Below are 23,898 nucleotides of genomic sequence, written 5' to 3'. Positions count from 1 at the left end.
TTATCAGAAAGAATTCACAGTGAGATAAACACTTACTTCTTCCATTTGTTTTCATTCAGGCTTGACTTGTCACTAGTAATTATGACAGAGGATGTGATAAGTGTCCGCTCAACATTTGCAAGAACAATATGCTTTACCCAAACAAGAGAACAGACAGGAAAAAAAGGCTAATCATAAGCTAATTATTTCTTTCGCTAATTGTTACTGCTCTGAGTCACTGTTTCTATGAATTGCCTCACTTTTTTATTCCTTCAGGAATGAAGCAAAGGAATATTTCAATCTTGTGTTCCTTACTTTGCATTTTTTTTCTTTTAATGATATGTATTTTATTTCTCCTTGTCAAGAGTTTGTTGATGTTCCAAAACCTACATTTGAGTTTTACAGCCTTCAAAAATCTATTTAATGGCCAAGGAAAGTGAAAATACCAAAATGCAGTGTTTTCTTTCACCCAAAATGTCACTCCTGGGATCTACACTCTTTTCATGGACTTGGATGGAGCTTGAATGACAATTTAGACCTTTAATTTAGATGCTTTACTCCTCTTTCACCCTCCACTTTTCCAAGGGGTGGAAAAGCTCTTCTGACATAGAGATAAAACTTGTTCTTCTTTTGGGCCTCTGCTTTGCATTCATATCTTAACAACAGGTGAAACATCTTGAGCAGGCCACTTTCTCACCATTTCTGAATGACAAATAAATATGATTGTTTCAAAGTCTTGACACTTCCTGCTTCCAGGAGAATGAAATTCATACCAACAGCCTTGAAGAGCAGGTGCCATAGGTAGGTGGTGAGGAAAATAACACAGGCTCTGTTGAAGATTACAATTGTTGAACCAAATGCATTTAGAAAAGTTGACATTTCACTGAGTCGAATATTTCCTTCAGGAACTGTTGTGGTTCTTTCATCAAAGCAACTGTGCAAAATAGCAAAACTGAACAAACAGTTTGGGGTCCTGCAATTGCCAAGAGAGTTTTACAGACACTGATACCTGCCCTTCTTCTGGGTACATTCTGTGGAGCCTATGTGGACTCTCAAACCCACCATCAAGCTGTCCAGAAATGGAACCAGATATGCTGCTGGACATCTCCAGATTTTTGTGCTGCTAAGTAGGTTTTCTACATATCTTATTATTTCTTCTTAAATGACAAAGTCTAGATTCTGCAACTAACTGTATAGCTCCTGTGCTACTGAGTGCTCTCACCTTCTCTTGGCTTCCTAAGAAGCACAGCATTCGCAGTGGATTCTCAGCAACCTGCTGGATTTACTCCTTGATGAAAATATACTGCTTCTTAGGTAGGAAACTCTGTCAGTCATTTACTTAAAATTTGAGACATGTGAGAAGTTCTGAATAGTCCATAGTGTCTGGAGAAAAGAAAAAAACCACCAACCACCAACAAATGAACCAGGGGAAAATTAACATACTGCTCTTTAGAAGCTGCACAGACTGACAGTTACATAGCAATTTGGAGTTATTATCAACAACCCTATCACCTTGGAGACTGGCTGACGCTGCACAGAAATATTAGATGGGAAATTAAGGTTAACAAAGGGTTTCCTACTGTTGTTCCTAGTAATATAAGCACTTTACACATCAGTTCTAATTCTGTTGAACTGAAAAAAAGGAAATGGGAGAAGAAAATTTAAACAGGGACCACCCATTAAAATTAGAGGTACCCCATCCTCAGTAGACTCACTTTCCCACCAGAAAAGTACAGCTGCAGCCTTACTTTACCTTGGTTGACTTCTTCAGAGACAATTTTTTGATTGCAATCACTTTAAAGTTCTGTGATTTTGCCATTAATCCAAGTTCAATAGCTGTTCTTCAGCAAAGTCTTGATTCTGTGCAGTTAGAAACATGACATGGCACTGTCCTCAAAGACAGGACAAATTGTTTATCCAAAAGCTGTGTCAGGCCTGATGCTGAGAGGCAATGGCAAGCCTGACAAGCGGTGCCATTGATGCAATGCTGTCTCAGCACTGCTCATCACAGTGTACATCAAATGTTCCAACTGAATATGAACTCAAATCTCTTGATAACAGCTGTGTTGTGTTTTGCTTTCCAGCAAGACTCTGATGTGAATCAAGTGAAAGACAAAAATTCCCATTTCTCTTACATATATGCATCAGCACTAATAAAAATATTTCAGGAGGTCTAGGAATTCATTTCCAGTTAGACTGTCTTTTCTGCTGTTTTCTCAAAGTACTGTAATATTGCCATCTCGCACTGAGAAACTCTCAGGTGTTCAGAGATCATACTGCCAAATCCACATTTAGTATGAGTGGTTACGGTTCTCCATATTCTCACATGCTTGGGAAAAAAAATTTGGTTATTTTGAAGTACAATCAGCACGGCATGCCTGTTTAGTGCATCTTTCATTCAGACCCTGAGACAGAGCAAACATTTCCCAGGTCAGAATCCTGTCTGAAGAGAAAAGCCTTTCACCCTTCTCCTCATTTACGTGGAGAACACACCCAACCTTGGACACTGAACGTTCCTAAGGCACCTGTGCCAAAGGGACCTCAAACATCAAGTTTTAAGTTCTGCTCTCACTCAGAGACTCATGGCCATCCCGAGAGTGCTCTTAGCTGCACTCTTGGGGATAAAGATGTTTGCAGAAAATCAGGAGGGTGAAAAACCAAAACCATATTTGGCCTGTGCAACCTCTGTTATCCCTGTGTGCAGTTGCTGCTGCCATGTAGTTTCCTGACCCTTTTTATTGTATTAGCCTCTCACTTCATCTTGCCGTTGGACTGAAACAAATTTGGAGATGGATCCATTTATTTGTACACTGTAGCATATGCTGGGTAGAGAATTACGCACAATAAACTTTCAGATAACATCATTATCATTGAGAATTCATGGTGCTGGAAGCCTGAAATTTTTTAGAACTTTTACTTCTTTTGAACAGTATAAACCTGCTTTAAAAGAACTGTGACAGAATGGAAATCATCCAGACTGGATAGCACAGAAATGATCTGCCAGTAGCAAGAGAGCTGATAAAATTCAGGCATTCTTGATACAGACCTACAGCAGGTCTGCATTCCTTATTCCTGTCTCAAGCTACATCATGTTCAGCTACCTAGTGCATGCCTCTGCAACTCGGTGATCCTAGTCTATATTCCAGACCTCCTCCCTCCCTTCACCTGACTCCAGTTTTCCTTGTTCAGTCAGTCCCAGCCTCCCCTTCAGTCACATATCTGACTCTAGCTGCCTTCCCATCTACCTCCCTCTTTGCTAAATCCTTCATCCACTTAAACTGAATTTCTCCCCATTTAACCTTTCGACACTGTTTCTCTTCCCTCATGTCACCTTTACCTGCTGAGGTCCTTATAAACCTCCTCATAATTGGATAAGACAGCTTTCTCCTCCATGCTACAGGGGCATCATGAAAAGATCACACACAGAAGAGTTGTTCTCCATTTTGTTCTCACTTCCAGCAGCTGCCCACAGCAGTTCAGGACACAGTCACAGGAGATGCTTTCCAGCCCACCACAGACTCAGATGTTCTGCAGGGGGATGGAGCATGCACATGAAATGAGAGCATTAAAAAAAAAAAATCACAGTAGTGATAATAAATTTTTTTTATTATTATTTTATCTTGAATACTTTGTTGGGGAAAAGAAATTTAAAAAGCCATTCTGGCATCATTTGCCTGTTATACCTACCTTATGGCACTATACTGCTTTGAAAATTTCAGTCTATGTGGCTGAGAACGTGAGCAATAATTAAAAACAGAATATTGAGCTGCCAGGCATCACATGACAATAATAATATAATGATGGCCAAAGCTACCAGTCCCACCTGTAATCACATCTTTAAAAGAATAGAAATAAACCAGCCATTTCTAACATCTTTGTGTTCATTATTACTACACCTTTATTTTTTTTTCCCATCTGCCACTCACCTCCAGCTCCTCCCATCCCAGCCTGAGTATGTTGTGAAAAGACCAGTCACAGCCTACGGGCTATGATTGTTGCCTAGGACATGTACACAAAAGATTTCACTACATCTGGCCATTTAATGCTACAGAACATTGTACAATAACATCATAATATTTTCAAGCAACTGTGTAATGCTCTGTTCTTTCTGAATCAGTCAAGAGTTTCATTATCTAAATCCATGTGAGAACACAGGAAGCCGTGTTTCCCCACCTCCTGAAATATCTGCCGCAGGAAGGAAGGTATATTGTCTTTTTGATGCCCCTGTTTTGCTTGTGAGGTGGTTCTGTGTGCCTGTTTTGCAACAGCACTACAAAAGCAAACCAAATCAAATCTGCTATGGAAATGCCATGTTTGCTAGACACAGTTTGCATCCTTTTAACTCAAGGGTGACTGGATCTTGAGCATATCTTTAATGTTATCAAAACCTGTATGATCTGGGGAGCTCCAAAGTGTGATCACTTGAACTGCAGTGGGAAATGTAAAATATGAAAATTATACCCTGCATTTCAATCACCCCTTGTTTTTGTTTTAAGAAAAGGAAACATACTTCCTGAAAGTCTTTTGCTAAGTCCAGGACAAGAAAAAAACAAAACAAAACAAAACTTTAATCTTTCCTTTTACTGTGTGAAAAATAATATCTGTGGCAAGGGATGATTTTTATGACCTCTGAAGGCATGAAAGCAGAGCTGAAATAATAATGATTATCCAAACTTCAATCTTCCTCACTCTCTGCCTACACAAATCCTACTCCAGGCACCAGGATTTTGGTCTAACTAATAAAAACTAAAGATATAGAGATTCAGCACAGTGAGGAAAGTAATACTAAGCAAGTGCAAGTTGCTGACACGATAAATCTCAATTCGCAAGTGCAAATCATCAAAATATCTCTGTGAAGTTTAATTTCTTGGTCTTAAAAGAAGGCTAGCTTTATAAGGCTTCAAAACAGGTTTTGAAAATTATCCTCTTTTTTTTACTCTCTGCTCTTCCTTGCCTACGAACAAGAGACATGATTCAGAGAAGCACTTTACATGCATGTACAATAAGACACCATCAAGGACCACTATCAAGTCCCACTAGTGTCAGCTGGGAAACGAATTCGAATTTCCACCACTCTAAACTACCCCTCTGACCGTTTCTCTTGCAGCACTCTGTCCTTACTGACCAATACATCTATGTCCACTCCTCAGGCCTTGACCTGCATATGCTTCAGTTTAGCTGCAGGAATAAAGGAAGAGGAGAGAAAGAAAGAGAGAGAAAGAGAGAGAAAGAGAGAGAGAGAGAGAGAGAGATTTATTTCTGCAGCTAAACTGCAATATGGATGGATATAGAAAATATATAAAAGAGAAGGCTCATAGGCTGCTACTGGCTGCAGAAGCTTTGGGTTTAGACCTGATAGGAGTGCTATTATTAACTAGCAGAAATGCAGGCAGGGACAAGCAAGCTTTGAGTTGTCATAAAAGGCTGGCAGCCCCCTTCTGGGAATCACTTTGGTCACTAAGGAGTAGCAAGAAGAACAGACAAGTGCCCAAGAAACAGGACAGAGCAGGTAACTGAGTCCACTGAGGAGATATCTCCTGGACAAAGTGGGATGTGGTCAGAAAAAAGTCAATAGTCAGAAAGAATCATGACACAAGGAAAAGGAGCACTGGAGATCCCAAGCCATGCTGCAGTTTGCCATACAGATTGGCACTTACGATGAGAAGACAGCTGTAAGCAACAGCTTAGCCTTGTGCTTACCAGTAATTCAGGAAATTTCATACCACGTTTACTGTTCTCAGTATTATTGGTCTAGGAGAGATGGCAAGTTCTAGCAAGGCTAGTGAGTAAGTAAGGCCTGAAAAAAAACGTGAAAAAGGGGGGGGTTCTTCTTGGGCTAATAAAAGAATATTTTCAGAAAGGCAAGTAGTTACTTAAATTTAAAGCATAAGTTTTCTCCCCACTACTCATTAGATTGGATAAACATTTCACAGGAAGAAAATAAAGCCTAGAAATTGACCCAGTTGGCTCTGGTACTCCATACCCCTTGTTATTCTCTCCCAGCTTACAGAGAAAACTTGTTTGGGTTTTTTTTTGTTTCATATATCCATCTTTATACACAGTTAACACTGGTCTACTGGCATAAAATAGGGGAAAAAATTTTGAAAGTTTAAAAACAGTGCTTTTGGGCCATGTTTATTATCAACTCAGGAATCTTCCCCACAATAATCTACAGTAAGAAAGGAAGAAAAAAAAATACAAAAGGTTGTTGAATAAGATAGAACACTCATTCAGGATTCCCTAATATATTCTCCCATTGATATAGCTGTACTTCATAATTCAGTTTCTCCACTGTCCCATTATCTACAGACAACTTAGTCTTGGGTGGATTATAATAGGTTCTGCTTCAGTTCAGCCAAGATGGAATCATAGATGGTTGATACAAGGCCAACAGCAAAGGAGTAGAAGATTGCAGAAGTATTTTCAGGGTCACTTCTTATTCTGAGCTTCCTACAATGTGTCCAAGCATATTGTAATCTTAGCTTTTTATGTTCAGCACATATCTAGCTGTGAGGTAGAAGTTTTTACTTTCCTGCTTAATTCAAATGTCTTTGAGATGTGAATAATTACCAGTTCACCTCTTGTGCAGGGTCCAGATAAAGCCTACCTTCCCATTCTCTGTTCTTCTAACATCACTGTTTCTCTCATTTTTTCAAGATTAATTGCTAAATACAATGCTTTCTACTGACCAACTTATCTGATGTAAAGTTAAACATAAGAGCTTGATTTTGATTATTTTACTTCAACCTTTTTACTTAGGAGGACTGGAACTTTGGGGAAAATTCTCTTTAAGTGCATTTTAAAGTTACAAGCCTCACTCCACAGTTCAACCAGTGTTATACTGCTTGTGCCTCTGAATATACTGAAAGAGGGATAAGCTGAATGCTATGAGCTATTACACTACATTAACACCACAGACGTTAGCTTCTCTGTAATTCTCATATGTAGCTTCCTGTAATGTTATAAAGTCCCTGTTGTATTGTACAGAACAGTCTGGTACTTTCCTTCTTCTTATAACATTGACATTTATAATATCATCATAAGCTTTGAGGTTTTCTGACAAAAGCTCTCAAACCCTTACTTCCTGTTCTGATCTACAAGCAGACGTAAAATTCTCAACAGAGCAGTATGCGCACCAGCAAGCTCTTGGTTTTGAAAGTGTTTGTGTGTTTTAGGTTTGGCTAATATTCTATTTGAAAATCAGCATCAAGGTGGTCTCAAGCCCCTCTGTGAGTGAAGGCATGCTTTCAAAGTATTATCTACCAGACATCAACACACACTTCAAAGGAGAGATTTTTTGAGGCCCTGTACGACCTTTCCATTGCCTGGTTTGCTTTTTCCATCGTTTCTTCATCAGAGCTAAAAATCTGCTTTGGAGTGTTGATGTGGCAATCAACACTCTACAGTGTGAGCTGGAAGAGACCCAGGTGGTGCAAGTTCTTACCCCAAATCCATAGGCTACCCCTACTAGCCCTCAATCTTTCTGCCAAACCATGGGAACAGTCCCCCTGATTCATGTACACAACACGGGTCCGACTTCAGTAGCTTTGCTCTAGACTTGGAGTCCCCAGCTGGCAAGAACATCCTGCTGCGTAGGTGTTCAGGGTGACGAGCTTTAGATCCTGCCAGCAGAGACACGCCTGGATCCTCCCACAGAGAGCACCCAAGCTGTTCACAAACAACTATCCTGGAGAGCAAATGTTCCATTCCATCTACAAGTTTCTCAACATTTCTGAATTTCCTATTGTTCCCAGAGAAGCAACTCCTGGATTATAACCCTGCTTGGTGGAGTACCTCTCCCTAGAGCTAGGAATATGTTGATTCCATGAATAAAAGAAGGACCTTGGCAATAGATTCCACCATTTCCTCCCACTAAACAACTCCATTTCCATCAAAAAATATCCTCAGAAGGATATTTTTCATTTACATAGTTGTGCTGCCTCCAAGATCAACTAGTCAGACAGGTCTACAGATGTATTCCTTTCTCTGAAAAATCTTTTTAGCCTGATATATCCTTATAACCCAAAGGCACAACTAAAAAGCCAATATCCACAACATCATTAAATCCTTTGCAAAGGATTTAAGTTCAAGACAATAAACGAATATAGTCAGTGGGCTAACATAAGCTAGGTTGGTTTCACTATCTAACTTCTGGCAGCAACTCTGACAAATTTATTTGAACTGTTTACATTGTAGATTGCCTCTTAATTACCTCTCGAAAAATCTAGCAGCTCATCTTGGTCCACACCCTTTTTTTACAGCAAACAGCAATGCCTTTCAATGCCCATGAGTGACTGTTCCGTAATAATTAAGCCTGTTTTGCAGGAGACTCTGGGCTGCAAACAGCTAAGGAACACTCAACTCATTCCTCTCAAGAGCTCATCCCCAGGTCCTAGGACAACTCCCAAGCAGCTCTTCCATATACCTACGTCCCTGGTCGTTTTTTCCCATGGACTATTTCAGAGCCACGCGGAGTGTAGCAGGAGATTCCATCATATCCGGTGGTCTGAGAGGTATGTCAGAGAAGAAAATGCTGTGCTGTGATCCTTTGCACAAGGCGAGATTGTGGTCAAAGGGACTGAAGAAGGAGGGCTACTCCCAGTGTGCACAGAAGCCAAGACATCCCATTGCAAGTGGCAAATCTGATGCGCTAGTGAAATACAAAGTGTTCTTACCATGGTCCTAGACATCATTAAGATCCGCAAACTGCAGTTTAAAAACCACTAACTTTAATTATACAGACTGTCCAAATATGGCTTACATTTTTGTCAAAACTATTCATCTTTACGAATCTGCGGACAAACGACAACTTTTCTTGCCATCACTGCTCATGTTCTAAAGCCTTGTGTCCAATATTCCCATCCAACATTTTCAGGTTACCAAAGGAAGAAAACCCTTAACACTACAACTCTTAAGCAACAACGTTTATTGAGTAAGAAAATCAAGACAGACCAAATGCTTATACTTCTGATTCCTTTGTACCACAACTTCTGTGTGACTACACTCAGAATATTAGGCCTTTGCTAGGCAAGTCATGAGGCAAGCTGAAGACAGACATCCATCAGGACTTCCAAAACCCTCAGCATTCAAGTGTGGAAGAAAATTGGAGAAGAGGAAGAGCATGGACAAATTGTAATGTCATATTAGTAGCCCAGGCTAATGGATAAATAAATAGGTCAACTCCATTCTATCACTCTGATACTGAACCTAGTAAAATGATTGGCAAAAGGATTGAAAACTATGTAGAATTATATATAGAAAATGATAATCATATATTTATGGAAAATAAATCCTATCAAATTAAATTGATGTCCTAGCATGACAGTTTTTCATAGCAGTAATAGGCATGGTAGAACAGCTTAAATATATATAAAGGCTTTTGGTGGTCACTAACATTTGCACCAGAAGGACAGAAGATGAGGAAGTCAATAAAATGTGCAATAAGTTTAATCAAAACCATATTGGCAAAATGTCAATGGCAATAGTCATCAAGTAACAGTCTTAAGCGATGCTCCATAGGCAGAGAATCCCCTCAGGCATCCATGACTCTGACCAATCATGGATCATGATTTGATGGCAAACTTGCAGTGCTGAACTTTGGCCAAAACGCAAATGCAATCTTTGGATGTTTGGACAGATCTGTACTAAATTCATTGTGGGAATCATAGCAATAATTCTGCATCAGTGTACCCACCCTTGATATCAAGGGGAACACTGGAAATCAGAGAGGAACTCAAAGAATGGCTAAAGGGTTTTAAAGATGTGCCTTATGAAGATTCCAACCAGTCAATCTAATTTGTTCCTCTAAAAGATTAAGACATAAAATTTTATCAGGGAGAAGAAATTCACCCACTCTATCAGAAAATAGGAGGATGAGATTCACAGGCTGAAGGCAGAGGTTAGGCACCCAACACAGCGTCTTCAGCAGGGTTGGTTACTTTGGACTCCATTTACAGTCAACAGACAAAAAAAAAATAGGGTGTTATGGGATGCAGTTCATCTCCACCCATTTTAGATGCCTGACTTCAGATGAGATACATGATACCCCAAAAGTGCCTATATCTCTTTGCTTTCCAGAAACTGGAGTGAAACAAGCTTGATTACTCCTTCTGTGGAGATGTGAAGCTGGGAGTGAGTAACCCACCCAGCCCAACTGGGAGTCAGATTCACTTTTGACAGCACTGGGACAACATATCAGTAGTCAGAGCAGATTTCCTTCAGCAGTGGCATCTAAGTCAGGGTCAGAAGGTGCATTGCTTTTATGACAAGTCCCCTGGCCTGCATTATGCAGGCGGTCACGCAGTACTGTTACAGTGTTTCCTTCTGGCCTTCCATCAATCTACACTTGGCTAACTGCTTGAGAGGTGGCTTGAATTCTTCACATGAGCAATTCCATTTATTTAAACCATCAGTCTTTTTTCACTGCATATTGCCAGGTAACAGTGGCTATACCATGCAGGCTTAAATAAACATTATGTGTGTGCTTGTGTACAGGTACATAAATAGATAACACGTCTGTATGTATATAAACACAGAATTTTTACTTTTGTGTCTGGATGATCTTGACCCAGCAATGAGATACCTGTCAGATTCACTACGGTATACTTGGATCTAGGCTGTTGGTGCCTTTCTGACATTTTCTTAGGTGACCAGCAGGTCAAGGGAGGTGATTCTCCGCCCCTACTCTTCTCTAGCGAGGTCCCACCTGGAGTACTGCAACAACTCTGGGGTCCCCAACAAAAGAAGAATATGGACCTGCTGGAGCAAGTCCAGAGGAGGGCCATGAAGATGATTAGAGGGACAGAGCGCCTCTCCTATGAAGGCAGACTGAGACATTTGTGATACCAAGACCCTGGAGATTTGAATAGTGGTTTGAGTCAAATTTTGCAATTTTTTTTAGCTGTTAGACAGTTATGATTAAGCAATTGCATTGTGAACATCATATACTTGGTTAATTTTTTGGTTTAAGGGAAAGGGAAGACAATCCCAACATGAATGGGCTGTCTGGACAAGAGCCATCAGGAGTGAAGTCAGCAGAACTGAACAGTGACTGGGGACACTGGCTCATTCTGGCAGTGGGAGATCGTGACCTCCAACTCATTGACTAACTACTCAAAACAAACCCCAAACACAAATGGAGGGAAGACCTGCACATGTGGGCTAATTAGCAAACAGGAGATTGAGTAATATTAATTAAAACGTTATGCAATATGTAACCAATGAATGCTGATGCATTTGTTAAAATGTATAAATAGTGTAAAGTTTTGATGATTGGGGGAGCCAGCCTTTTGTGGGTTACCACCCAGCTCCCTACTTTGCACAAATTAGGATAAAAAATTGAAATACCTTGCCTCATTGTGCGTGAGTTGGCACTGTGCACTGGGTAATGAACTCATGTTTAGGACAACATGTTGGGCTGTTCAGCCTGGAAAAACTCAGGGGAGACCTTATAGTACATAAAGAAGGGCTAGAAGAAGGCTGGAGAAGGACTTCTGACAAGGGCATGTAGCGATAGAACAAAGGGGGAATGCTTTAAACTGAAATAAGGTATGTTTGGATTAGATATAAAAAGAAATTTTTTGGTTGTGAAGGTGGTGAGACACTGCCACATGTTGCCCAGAGAAGTTGTGGATGCCCCATCACTGGAAGAGTTCAAGGCCAGGCTGAATGGGACTCTGAGCAAACTGGTCCAGTGAAAGGTGTCCCTGCCCATGGCAGGGGGTTTTGGAACTTCATATCTTTAAGGTCCTTTCCAACCTAAACCATTCTATAATTCAATGATTCTATGATTCACTAAGCAGAACCCTGCTTTAGCACAGTAGAAGTTTCCATCTATACACAGTGAGGAGTCATCAGTTTGTCAACATACAGTATAAAAAAATAGGCAAGGTGAGCTGATACTGTTTGTTGATCCCCCCTGAAGCACTGACCATTTTCCTCTATCCAGAGGGAAATGTGCAACAGCAGAAACATATGAAAGAAGACCATTTAAGTGGTTTTGCTTGGTAACTAGACTTGGTAACTAGCCAGTAGTTCTTCTTGGTTGATCCATAATGCTGGTAAAACCAGATATTTTTTAAGAAGATACCTACAAATGCCATCCTAGCATCTCTACTAGCAGCATTCACATCTCTCACTTGTTTTTCTGCTCTTCAAGTTCTGCCTCGGTGAGAACCAGAGGCCAAATGAAAGGCAGGAGTTAGCCTGGCCAGTTCACATCTTGTGTTGCAACTTTGTGGGAGGGAACGCTTGCTCTCCCTATTGTAAATTAGGGAGAATAATTCCCTCATCTCTGTCTGGGGTGGAGCTGCCACAGAATTGCACACCTTTGCTTTCCAGCCAAGGGCTATTACAATTCCACATGTGACCAAGAAGCAAACAATCATCTTAAACCTGTCCATGCTAGTTTGGGTCTGGGACTCTCACTGTCCTGACAGTCCTAGGAACAAAGATAATAAAGCAATGGGAGAAGAAATAGAAAGTGACATGGCTATTTTCAAACTATCAAGTAAAATCTGTCCTTTACTACAGCATATAGCTCAGTTTTGTGGGTCACAGTTAAACCAAATAAGAACAGCTGCCTAACAAGAATCCAACCCACTGACAAATGGTCGAGCTAACACATGGAGAGAGGATAGTGTTACTAAGAAAAGTTCCTCAGAGTAGAGGGCGTCTGGTCACTTTTTGTAGTACCAGGTGACCAAAGGAATAAAAAAAAAAAAAAAAAAGATTGCAAGATGAGTTTTTCAGGCACTTTTTTAACCATGTTTGTTCTGAGTCAAAAACTCCAAGTTAGCTCAAACACCTGCTGTTTGTGGAACTGTCAGCTCGGTTCCACAGAAATATTAGGGGATGGCCAAAGGGCTCCTCTCGTTTTCCTGTGCAAGGCTTTTCTACACACAGACCTCCACTTTACAGTGTGCACAGAGGTGAGAGGGAAGCTCTAGCCTCAGCAAATGGCCTCTGTAGGAACAACATTCAGTTTTCATATGTATTTTCATCGTAAGAACTCAAAATATTTATAAACTGTCATTAAATACCTTCTTAAAACAGGTAGGTAGCCCCATGGGTTTGGAGACATGGTATAGAAACTCTGGAGTAATTTTTTCTTTTATTTTTGTTTTTTAATTTTACCAGACCATTTCAGCTAAGTGAGACAACTAGAAGCTAAACAAATACTGAAGCTGAAACCTTAAAACTGGAACACATTTTTGGATTCAGCAGCTTAAATTTTCCAACAAATGCAGGGTTTTTTTCGAAGGGTGAGCATCTCAGACATAAAGAAATCAGGATTAACCTATGCTTAAAGGTCCCTCAGCACCTGATAGACTTCACAGCTGCCGAGTTTTATTGCTAGAACCAGACAGTTCAAACTGGGGACATCAGCCAGTTTAATAAAAGCACAGCAAAATATCTCAACAGTGACCTATTCCACATATCATGTGTTATGGGCATGCTCATGCCTTATCACAAAGTCATGTTTGAACAGGATGTTGGACTGGAAACAGCAGCTTGCTACACCTGGTTGTGGAGCGCTTGTCCATTACAAGGAAAAGCTGAACTCCCTGGAAGTGAAATCCACTGTACACCAACCACAGGCTCCGAAAGAACTAACAACACCGCATAGTCCAAAAACAAAGGAAAAGAAAAGGAGAAGGAAAAAAACTGTCTTCTCTTCCAGACTTTTTTCTTCAAAATAATTATGAGAGTAAATTTGAGCATTGGAATATGTACATACAGTCTTCTTATGCACAGATCCATTCATATCTAAAATTAAAGGGCCTCCTAGAAATCCTTCTATACTGCAAATTATGCATATGTCGGTTTCTGCTAGTTTCTCTAGGGGCTTAAACTGTGGACGAGAGCCACCAGAGGGTGAGAGAGTGGATGGAGAGGACATGTCAGTTGTTCTGAATTCTCTCATGTAAATGGGAACATGGTGGCTAGCACCGCTAATAGGGCTACACTTCTCAACTACAATTGAACAAAGAAGCACTGGGGAGTTTTCATGACAGAAGTAAGGTTAGAGCCCAAGTCACATGGGGCTTTACTTCATTTGTTGGAAAATTTAAGTTGCTAAATCCATAACCATATTCCAGCTTTAAGGTTTCTGTTTCAGCATTTGTTTATCGTCCAGCCATCTCACTTTCAACTGAAATAGGTTCGTAACAGGATAAAAAGAAAAAATTATTCCAAAGTTTCTAGGCCAGAAGCACTGTTTGGAGTTCTGTTAATCAAATGGACCTGGCTTTGCATAGAACAAAATGTAGTTGGCATGAGCAAAATAATATTTAAAGCATGGTCCTTCAGGGCTTTCTCAAAAGTGAAAGCTTTCTTGCTTGGGCAGTGTTGTCTGTCACTTGTGTTCACAAGCAGAGTCAGTGGTGTAGGTTTCAGCACCTGCCTTTTAGTCTGAATAGTAATGCCTGGGTTTCCCTGCGCCTTGTTTTGGAGGAAATGCTGACCTAGCATAGTTCCATCTCTTAGCCACAGCTGCTAACTCTGTAATTTCCAAGACCTCTTTTCTGGCAAGTTATTTTTTGACTGAATCAGCTCCCTGAGCCCGTTCCCTGAGCAGCCACCCTGCATGGTCAGCAAAAGGATCAGGACAAGTAGCCAGAGCTTCTGAGTCTCTGCAGTCACTAATATGTGGAGCTGCAGATGGTGTTGGGTTTGGCTGGAGCTGAAAGGTGTGTCTCAGCTGTTTGTTTTTGCAGGTGACTGCTGGTTTGAACAGACAACTAATAGCCCCATCCCAAAGCTCAGCACTTGGCTAGATGAATCCCATTTCCAGTTTCCCTAAAGATGGGCAAAAACCAGCCCCATATATAGCCTTGACAACAGGTGTGCATGTGCCCACCATTTTCTTTAAGCTGCCTGCCTAGACACCATAAATTCATCTGCTTCACCCCAATTCTGTGACCAAATAGGTGACAGATTTAGAAGCTGATATAGCAAGCAAAGAGGTATTTAGCAAACGTCAAGAACAGATTTGATGTCTTGGAAACAAAGCCCAAGGTATATCCCCACTTGTAGCCCTAGGGGTTCAGGTAACATTCTGTCTTTTGAAGATTCCTTTCAGTTCTGAAAAATCTCCATTTCCATTGCCATCTGCCTCATTTTGATTCCACTGCTACCAAGCTTTCACTGACAATGTGTTCACTTTTACGGGTCACACCTGATCAGCCACACAAATTCCATTAACAGCTCCTCCTGGAGCTGCAAGTCCATGGTTCCCAGGAGCCTGGTGGCCTAGTCTAGACCATATGTAGTCTAGACTATTAAATTTATACAGGACTTTAAATACACTCCACAATATTACACAGCTATTCATTCAGCTATCCATACCTCCATTAAACTCATTGCTTTGACTTACTTTACCAACTTTGGCAGAAAGAGCATACACTGTCACACAGCGCAAACTGGCTGAGAAGCTGCCTGGATATGTGACTGGCATGTTTGCTGGTTCTGCACCACAGTGACTCTCAGACCAGGTACATCCTGCCCAGCCACTGATTCAAATGACTGGTAACTCCCCTCCCTGTCTCTGCTATGCACTGACCAGTTACTGAGTCTTCTCTTTGCCATTTTTTTATCCATATGGCCCTCCCCTCTCCTCCCGAATTCCCTTTCATTTACCTCCCTTCCTTTCTGCAACTCCTATCCTTTAAGTTTTCCTTCCCCTTACTTCTTTCTTGTTAAACCCACCAAAATCAAATATGAAACACTTGGATCATAATACTGGTTGCCAGCATGCTGTTCAATCCATTTTTTGTTTTCCTTTTTCCACCCTGCTTCCTTTTTCACAACAAAGACCACAGAGGCTGCAAATCAGAGATGACTTCCTGGAGAAGGTTTTTCCAACACCCAGCCCAAAAGGACCCCATTCTGCCATATACAATGCTGATAAATAGGAGTATAAATCTCTTTGAAGAGCAGAGGACCATATAAATGTAATACAAAACAGGTACCCAGAAGCCTTGCCCCCCTCAATTTCCATCATCTGTCAAGGAGTATGTTTATCTCTATGCTCCACATTATTGGATTTGTTTAGGACTGTGTCTTACTGAAACCAAATCAGTTATTTCTCCACACAAACCTAGTAACTAAGATACACCTTGTTCAAATGTATAGATGAAATGTGGTTCAGTATTGTTTATAACCTAAAAAAACATGAAGGAATAGAGACTATTTTTTTAATTTAAATTCATTGATCAGAGACATGTTTTTGTCTTGCCTTAAAAAAAAAAAAAAGTCAAAATAAGTAATTGAACATGTTCCTACTGGTATATCAGAATCCTTTCTCAATTGAGCAATAAGTAGATAATTTTCAAATATGGTTAATGTATCTTAACCTTAAAAAAGTCACACTTAAAATTTTTAAAACAGTGCTGTTCTAAAAAAAATGACAGTGCCCAAGAGAAGTGGGTCACTTTTTCAACAGATAGAAAGCACCCCAAGTAAGCACATATGCTGTTTTCACATGGTTTCCAGTGTCACTGAAGTTAGAGTCTGCTCTTGCAGCTGCTGAGCACAATTTATTCTGTCTGCACCACTAAAGCCTCTAAGAACCTGAACACGCAGAATCGGAGATCACCCTCCCTACATTGTGCCTTTGATGAGTGTTTTCCAACTGGGTAAACCAAATCCTTAAAAAAAACCCAGAAAATTAGTATCATTGTGAGCCCCAGAAGGACTGCTCCCTCATGCAGGAAGGGCTCAGGACCCTCAGTGGGCAGCCCACAAACACTTGGAATGCAGCAGTGACTTACCTAAGCAGAGCAAGCCTTCGGAGCTGGGGGCAGTCATGGGCTTGGCAATGGGCTAGGCAAGCCTCCCTTGGCCAGGGTTCATGTTCTCCCCTTGTGCCGTGGGTAGGAATCGCATTCCAGCAATTAGCACAGCAGCCCCAGGAACGCAGAGCGTGCAGGGCTGGCTGACTGAGACCCTGCGCCAGCAGATCTGCCAGCTGGATTTCATCCCCTTGGCTGCCAGAAACAGCTTTGTATCATCACTCAGTTAACTAATGCGCAAAAGGCAACTGTGATGTTGGTATGCAATTGCCTCTTAAATTATGGAATTATGAGGCCTTCCTCAGTCAGATTATGAGGATGCACAGTAACACAGTGAGTAAAGGAGCTGTCATGGTCACCTATATTGTGGGTTCTCTTTATCTACCCAAAGGTGCAAGAAGTCAGAACTTCTCCACAAAGCTGCAGTAACTGACTGTGTAAGTACCACCAGATCACTGCCCATGAGGGGGGAAAAAATAAATAAAAAGAAATTGTGGGAAAAAAAAAAAGTTAAAGAAAAAACCTAAGCAAACAAATAAACAAAAAAGATGATACAAATCACCTCCAAATTTAAGTTTATTCAGAGGGAGTAGGCTTACATGTTTCACTTTGCATTTGTAATAGCTTCAGAGTGTCTGCACAGCTTCTGGAGTGGGTGGCAGAGAGCTTCCTGAAGTTCTCATAATGACCTTAACATATCTTAATGTTGCTAATCCCTAATGCAGTCAAAACAGGGTTCAGGACAAACTAGGAAACTTTGAGGAGAGACATGGAAGCCTTCAGAACTGGTCATACAAAACTATTGCTTACTACAAACTGTCAGTTACAAGGTTTTTCAGAAATAGCATTGTTTTCATCATGTTTGGAAAGTGCTACTCACCTTGAGAACACTGCTAATCAAAGCAGGCAGAAGAAAAGCTGCTAAATAATAGCAGATGCCAATATAAACAGGAATGAACTCTGGATGCCCATTTTTGGACACTGCACCCGTGATTTGGGTGCCACTAAACCGTTGCCAAACCTATCAACAACAAGGTGGGTGAGGAAAGACAGGGGAGAATGGATCTGGTTTGATAATAAAGTCTAACCAGTGCTTTATAAAACACATGGTTCTTTATTATTCAATTTGAAATACATTAAAAAGTCAGGGTTTCAGATAATTGAGGTACCAAACATTAAGTTAAACACCTTACAGTTTGCATTTATGGAGGTTTAGATATCTCCACTTTCTTTTAACAGTGGAAATTTAGATAAAATAACCATGCAGTTTTGAAGAGAAACATACAGGGGTGACAGCTTTCTTAAAAATTCTTTTTGAATGTTTTGAGAAGAGTCAGCATTGATCAGACTTCATATTTCAAAGCTTCACAGAGGAAGCAGCGTTGGACACAGATCTAAGGAAAGAAAGCTACGTTTGCAATGCATACGGTAGTCCATTAGCATTATATTTTCAACACTTGAGTGAAGTCTGTGATTTCCTGCATGTTGACTGGGGAGCTACAGCATAAATTCACTCTCACATGGTATTCATAGCTGCTGGCATTCAAGACTCAGTTGCAATGTCTACTCAGTGTCTCTTCACATGAAGTCCTATAATGGGCTGGTTTAAGCTCCAGGCGGGATAAAACTTACCTTTCCTTCACCTTTAGGTCAGCATTTCTTACTGTGAGTTAACAAGCCTGGTGTCATTCTGTTAACATCCAAAGAAAAGACTTCAAACTATGGATCTGACAAGAAAATTCTGTTTTGCCCTCCACTGGAATTCCATTATACATCATTAAAATATTTTAAAAGCAATAAAACCGTGTATTTCACACACATTTCTCTTCTGGTTGACCCTGGCTATCAGCACTGGAGAAGCTCCTACCACTGACACACCGTTACTTCTGGACCAGTACTGCTAGGCTCACTATCCAGTATCACTGTGGAATATCTCTGAAAGGCTTTGACATGTCCACATGAATAACTTTAACGCCCTACCGGCCAACAAAATAATAAAAAAAAAAGCAGTGCTTTAGTCACGGGTGTGTGAAGGGGCATGGGATTTGTAACAGGCTATCTTATCCTGAGCACAGCTTCCATACAGTTGCTACAGAAAAGCTGTCTGGGATGGAGAGAGATTTTGTTTCTCCCTGCTCTGTCTTCCTCTGACATATTTCTGTGCATTTTTTTCTGCCCCAAAATCTTAAAAAGGTAACTGGGTATTTTGCATTTGTTACATCATCGCTTATTATGGTGAGAACATAATCTCAGTTGATGCCTCCCAGTGAAAGGTATCAAGACTCCCAACACGTTATCCATGATCACTGACAGAGAATTGGAAAGGGACAGGTGGATGTTTGAAACCTCCTCACAGAAGGGTGTCAGGCAACTGTTTCTGACTGTACCTATTCCCAGCATAACTAAGACTCTGAAGACAACTCTTCTAAGGTCAGATTAAAAGGTCTGCCTACAACAATGTCCAGTCACTGATAGTGGCCAGCAGCGGATGTATAGGAAGAAAGAGCATAAGGGACGGGCCACAAAGTGAGTAATCCCTTCCCTGGTACACGCTCCAAACTTCCAGCAACTGGTCATTTAGAGACTTCCTGAGCTAGGAGCTGCATCCGGACCACTGCCTTTAATTGCTGATGGACATATTTTCTATCAATTTGTATAATCTTTTTTTGAATCCATTTATACTTTTGGCCTTCATCACATCCCATGGCAATGAGTTCCAAATTTTAATTATGAACTGTGTGAAGAAGTACTTCCTCTTGTTTGTTTTAAACCTGCTGCACGATCATTTCATTGGGTGCCTCCAATTGTGTCACAAGAAATACTGATTAATCACTTCCTATTCACCTTCTCCACAGCATCCACAGTTTTACAAACCCTATCACCTCACTCATCTATACCCACATTCCCTCATCCTTTCTCCTACTTCGTCTCTGCTATAGACTCTGCTGGTCCTACTATTATTTCTACTGTGGTTTTTTTGTCCACAGCTAATTGTCAGCTGAAACCTACAAGAAATACTTTAAATGACTGCAAGATTTTTCTCATAGTGGTAACACCTCATCCAGAGTTCACTCTTCCCTCCTCCCTGATGCATTATTCCACATTTATCAACACTTAATCATATCTGCTGGTTTATCAGCCTGTCACAAAACATAGTGAAATCCTTGGCACATCCTGACATTTCACTGTTCTGTACAGCTGTGTCCTCAGTGATTTAGGTTATCAACTGCTTTTGCTGATTGTTCAAACTCATCCAATAACACAGGTCCTTGAGGAAAGGCAAGGCTCCTTAGTATGGAAAAACCAAGTTATTACTCACATTTGGATGACCAACCCTTTAAATCACTGTAGGCACTGAGGACTTTCATTACCTCCCAGTTGTCTGAGGAACTTCAACAAGGAAAATTCTGAAGCAAGTGAAAATCCAAACAGGTCACATTGATCACTCCTGTTCCCATGCTTGCTGACTTAGCCACATTTGTGAAGCACAACTTCCTCCAGCAGGAACATGACCGCTGTTTTCCCCCAATCACTCCACACAGCTACTGAGTCTGTGTCAGATGTTCTTTGAAGCTACCCCACTTGGAAGTCAAGCACGGCTCCTAAAACTGTGCTAGCACCCTTTTCTAAGACCATCATCATAATTTTTTTAACCTAATTTATCTGGTATGAAGTCCTATTTAAGTAACCGATCACCCAGTAGTTATGCTGGAGTCTAGCGTATCCAATATCACTATATTATTATTCAGTGTTATTTTTGGAGTAAATACTAGCCCCATCTGCCTGGCGTTCCTCAGTCACCAGCAGGCTCTTGGCATTCTGTATCTACCACACCAGGACCACTGAGATGAAGACAACCAGCTGCTCAAGGAGTCTGTAGGCAAGAGGGCTGTACTTCTTATTTTTTGCTCAAAATAAACTTCCAGACAGATGTGCTTATACGAGCAGAGTTTGCCTGGGGCAGAACGGGATTTGGAAATCCTACTCAGAAAGCTCTCTCCGGAAAGCCTTGCCTTAAAGACCAACAAGGGTGTGAAGGTTAAAGGACACTGAGGCTGGGTGAGACAGGGCCAGTAGTGGAACAGCTGAAGGGTTCCAAGACAAGACCCTTTCCCAGGGCCTCCCTTGTCATCCCAAGCTATTTTCAATTCAGAAGCCTCCCAGCAGGAGAGCCACAGCGAAGGCTTCCTGGAGTCATCCACTGAGTGAATCAGCTTTGGCTTTGGGGCTCATTTGGGTGTTAAATTGAGAGATCTGTTGTATGGGCTGAGGAATGAAGAAGCAAAGAATTTCCCTAGCACAGCTCAGCCATGGGCATTGGGGATGAAAGAAGAGCACAGGGCCTTGCCTAGTCCAACTCTTCTGAGCAGGGTGGAAAGATATGTAAAAAAACAAAATACAAAAACCAAACAGGAACATTCCTCTCAAGTGCTGTAAATTGGTGGGGTGCGGGAGGAAGAGAGGGAGGGGCAGGAAGTGGTAACTTATTTGGACTCCTGAAATGAAACTCCAATTCTCACAGGGTTTCACAGCTCATCACTTGTTTTCACCTGGTCAAACACACTCAAGCAACAATCCAGGCCAGGATTTTGTGGCATCTGTGGCTGTTACTGGATACTTCAACAGAAAGGAAGCTCTTTTATTTGCTGCTTTAGCCCTTACCCCTAAGGTTCTTCAGCCTTCAAAGCAACCACTTAATGTGCTTCATCATCCCAGAATCTCTCATATCCCCTCCCTTTCCAATGCATATACGTTTCTATAATGGGCATTTCCATGAACTCTTCTCACTTGATTGAAGTTGATTGAATATTTCAGAAACAATTTAGACATTCCTGCCAAACACAATTCCCTGAAAACCTAGTAAAACACTTTTTTCTTTTTTTTTTCTTTTTTTTTTCTTTTTTTTTTTTTTTTTTTGCACAAGCGAGTTCTGGGCAGTTGCCTGTTCAGGTAGTGTCCCTCTAGGGTACTGAGAAGGAAATATAACCATAGAATCATAGACTAACTTAGGTTGGAAAAGACCTTTAAGACCATTGAGCCCAACCATTAACCTAGCATTGCCAAGTCCACCACTAAGCCATGTCCCTGAGTGACTCATCTACACAGCTTTTAAATACTTCCCAGGATGGTGACTCAACCACTTCCCTGGACAGCCTGTTCCAATGCTTGTCAACCCTCTTGGTGAAGAAATTTTTCCTAATAACCAATCTAAACCTTCCCTGGGGCAACTTGAGGCCATTTCCTCTTTCTTCTTGTTACTTAGGAGAAGAGGCCAACGTTCAGTCATCTCGCATGGAAAGACCTCTTCATTTAAGGGTGGCATGAGCAACTGTAGAGGAGTAGACAGGAAGGATGTAAAATGTTGAGGTTCCAAGTTATGAACAAGCTCTTTGTCTGCTTCTTCACTCTACAGCCCTATTATACCCATCAGAAGCTTCCCGTAATCTCCTCCAGTTGTACTGCCTGAAGCCCTCATCCCTTTTCCCATCACCTCAGTGATAAACACCCACACAAGAAGTTTATTTGCAAAAAATACATGCAAAATTTCTGAATGCCCCAGGGTCCAACAGCAAGTAGAAAAATATAAAATAAGATGGGGCGCTGTCCCTGCCTCCTCATTTTAGCTATCATTTTGGCACATGCCAGAACATTACCCAAAGCAAAACATCACCAGGTAACAAACAGAGATTTGCATGCAATTCCAGCAGTGGGCATGACTACAGGCTGTGATCAGTGCAAGTTATTCCTTCCAAGGATCTTCACAAACCACATCTTTGCACACCAGCTGCACAATAAACTGCTGCAAGGTCTAATGTCATTTGTAGTTTTAATTGGATTATCAATTGGCATGACATAGTAGTTGATGTTTCTGCACAAAAATGAATTTATTACAATGATGTAGAACTCACTCAGAGCAGAAGTATGCTTTGAGGTTTCCGTGCTTGATCAGCAGATTCAAATCCCTTGTTGCCAGATTGGCATAAATTGCTAGCCGGTCCCTTCCCAAGTGACAAGCTTTGACTATCTCTCCTGGCAGCAGTAACTAGTCATGTACCAATTAAATGTGCATCCTTTCCAACAACAGCTTCATGAACACCCAAATAGAGTCTCTTTAGATGTTACAACCCTCTCATTCCAGAAGTCAGCCTTTTCAAAATGTCAGGGAAGATATCCTCAGCTTCCCCTAATATGAAAAAACACTTCCAAAATGTGCACTGAAGAAAGAAGGGTGAAGCTAAAATAAAGATGGAACTGCAAAGTACAAGTAGAAATTATTTTTTAGCTATCTTTAAAAATTTCTATTTTTATGTGCAATGCTTTCTTTCGTGCTCTTTAGGTTTATCTCTGCTCACTTTAAGATCAAACTGGCTTTTTTTGCCAGATATTCACTTAAAGCCTGCTTTCTGCCACCACTCTCCCTCCCCACCTGCAGGCAAGCAGGAATCTGGGCCTCACAAGACAACTGTGGCGTGGGTGTTATTGGCTGTCTGTTTTGGCAGCCTCTCATCCTTTCTTCCAGCTCTGTTTTGAAATACAATCTAAATTAAAAAAAAAAAAAAAATTAGACATTCCTGCTCCTCTCTACTCACATCAGCAGCGCTCCCACTGCCACAGTGTAAAGCATGGCTGCCAAAGGAGCTGGCACCATGCAAGTTGGCCGATATATTGCAAATGTTCGACAAAGAAAACATGTACTCCGAGAAAAGGTACATACTTCAGGAGCAGCAGAGGAAGGCAAGAGGTGAAAACCAGGGCAGAGAGGGCCAAGAGGGCTTTGTGGACTGCCTTGCTTTAACAGGGGGAGTAGAGGGAAGAGAAAAATCTCGCTCCAGAGCCGACTCTCTCCCACATTTAACAGCATTAGGTTCTAACATGTAATTTGCACTCAAAGACTAATTCTTTCCTGCGGTTTGATGGATGTTAGCATCCCTTTTTTTTTTCTTCTTTAATAATGTATTACATAACATTCTGATACACTAATTACCATCTCATGTCATAGCAATTTTATTAAGAGCTTATACTTACAAATACCCATTCTGAAAGGATTTCAGGACTTTTTTGTAATTTTCTCTGAACTGCACTTGTTGAAGCATTGGCAACATGGTCTGATGCAACCTAATGCAGC

This window comes from Myiozetetes cayanensis, unplaced genomic scaffold, assembly GCF_022539395.1.
Source record: "Myiozetetes cayanensis isolate MyiCay16 unplaced genomic scaffold, myiCay2020 scf5-8, whole genome shotgun sequence".
Lineage (NCBI taxonomy): Eukaryota > Metazoa > Chordata > Aves > Passeriformes > Tyrannidae > Myiozetetes > Myiozetetes cayanensis.
This window is presented reverse-complemented; position numbering follows the sequence as displayed.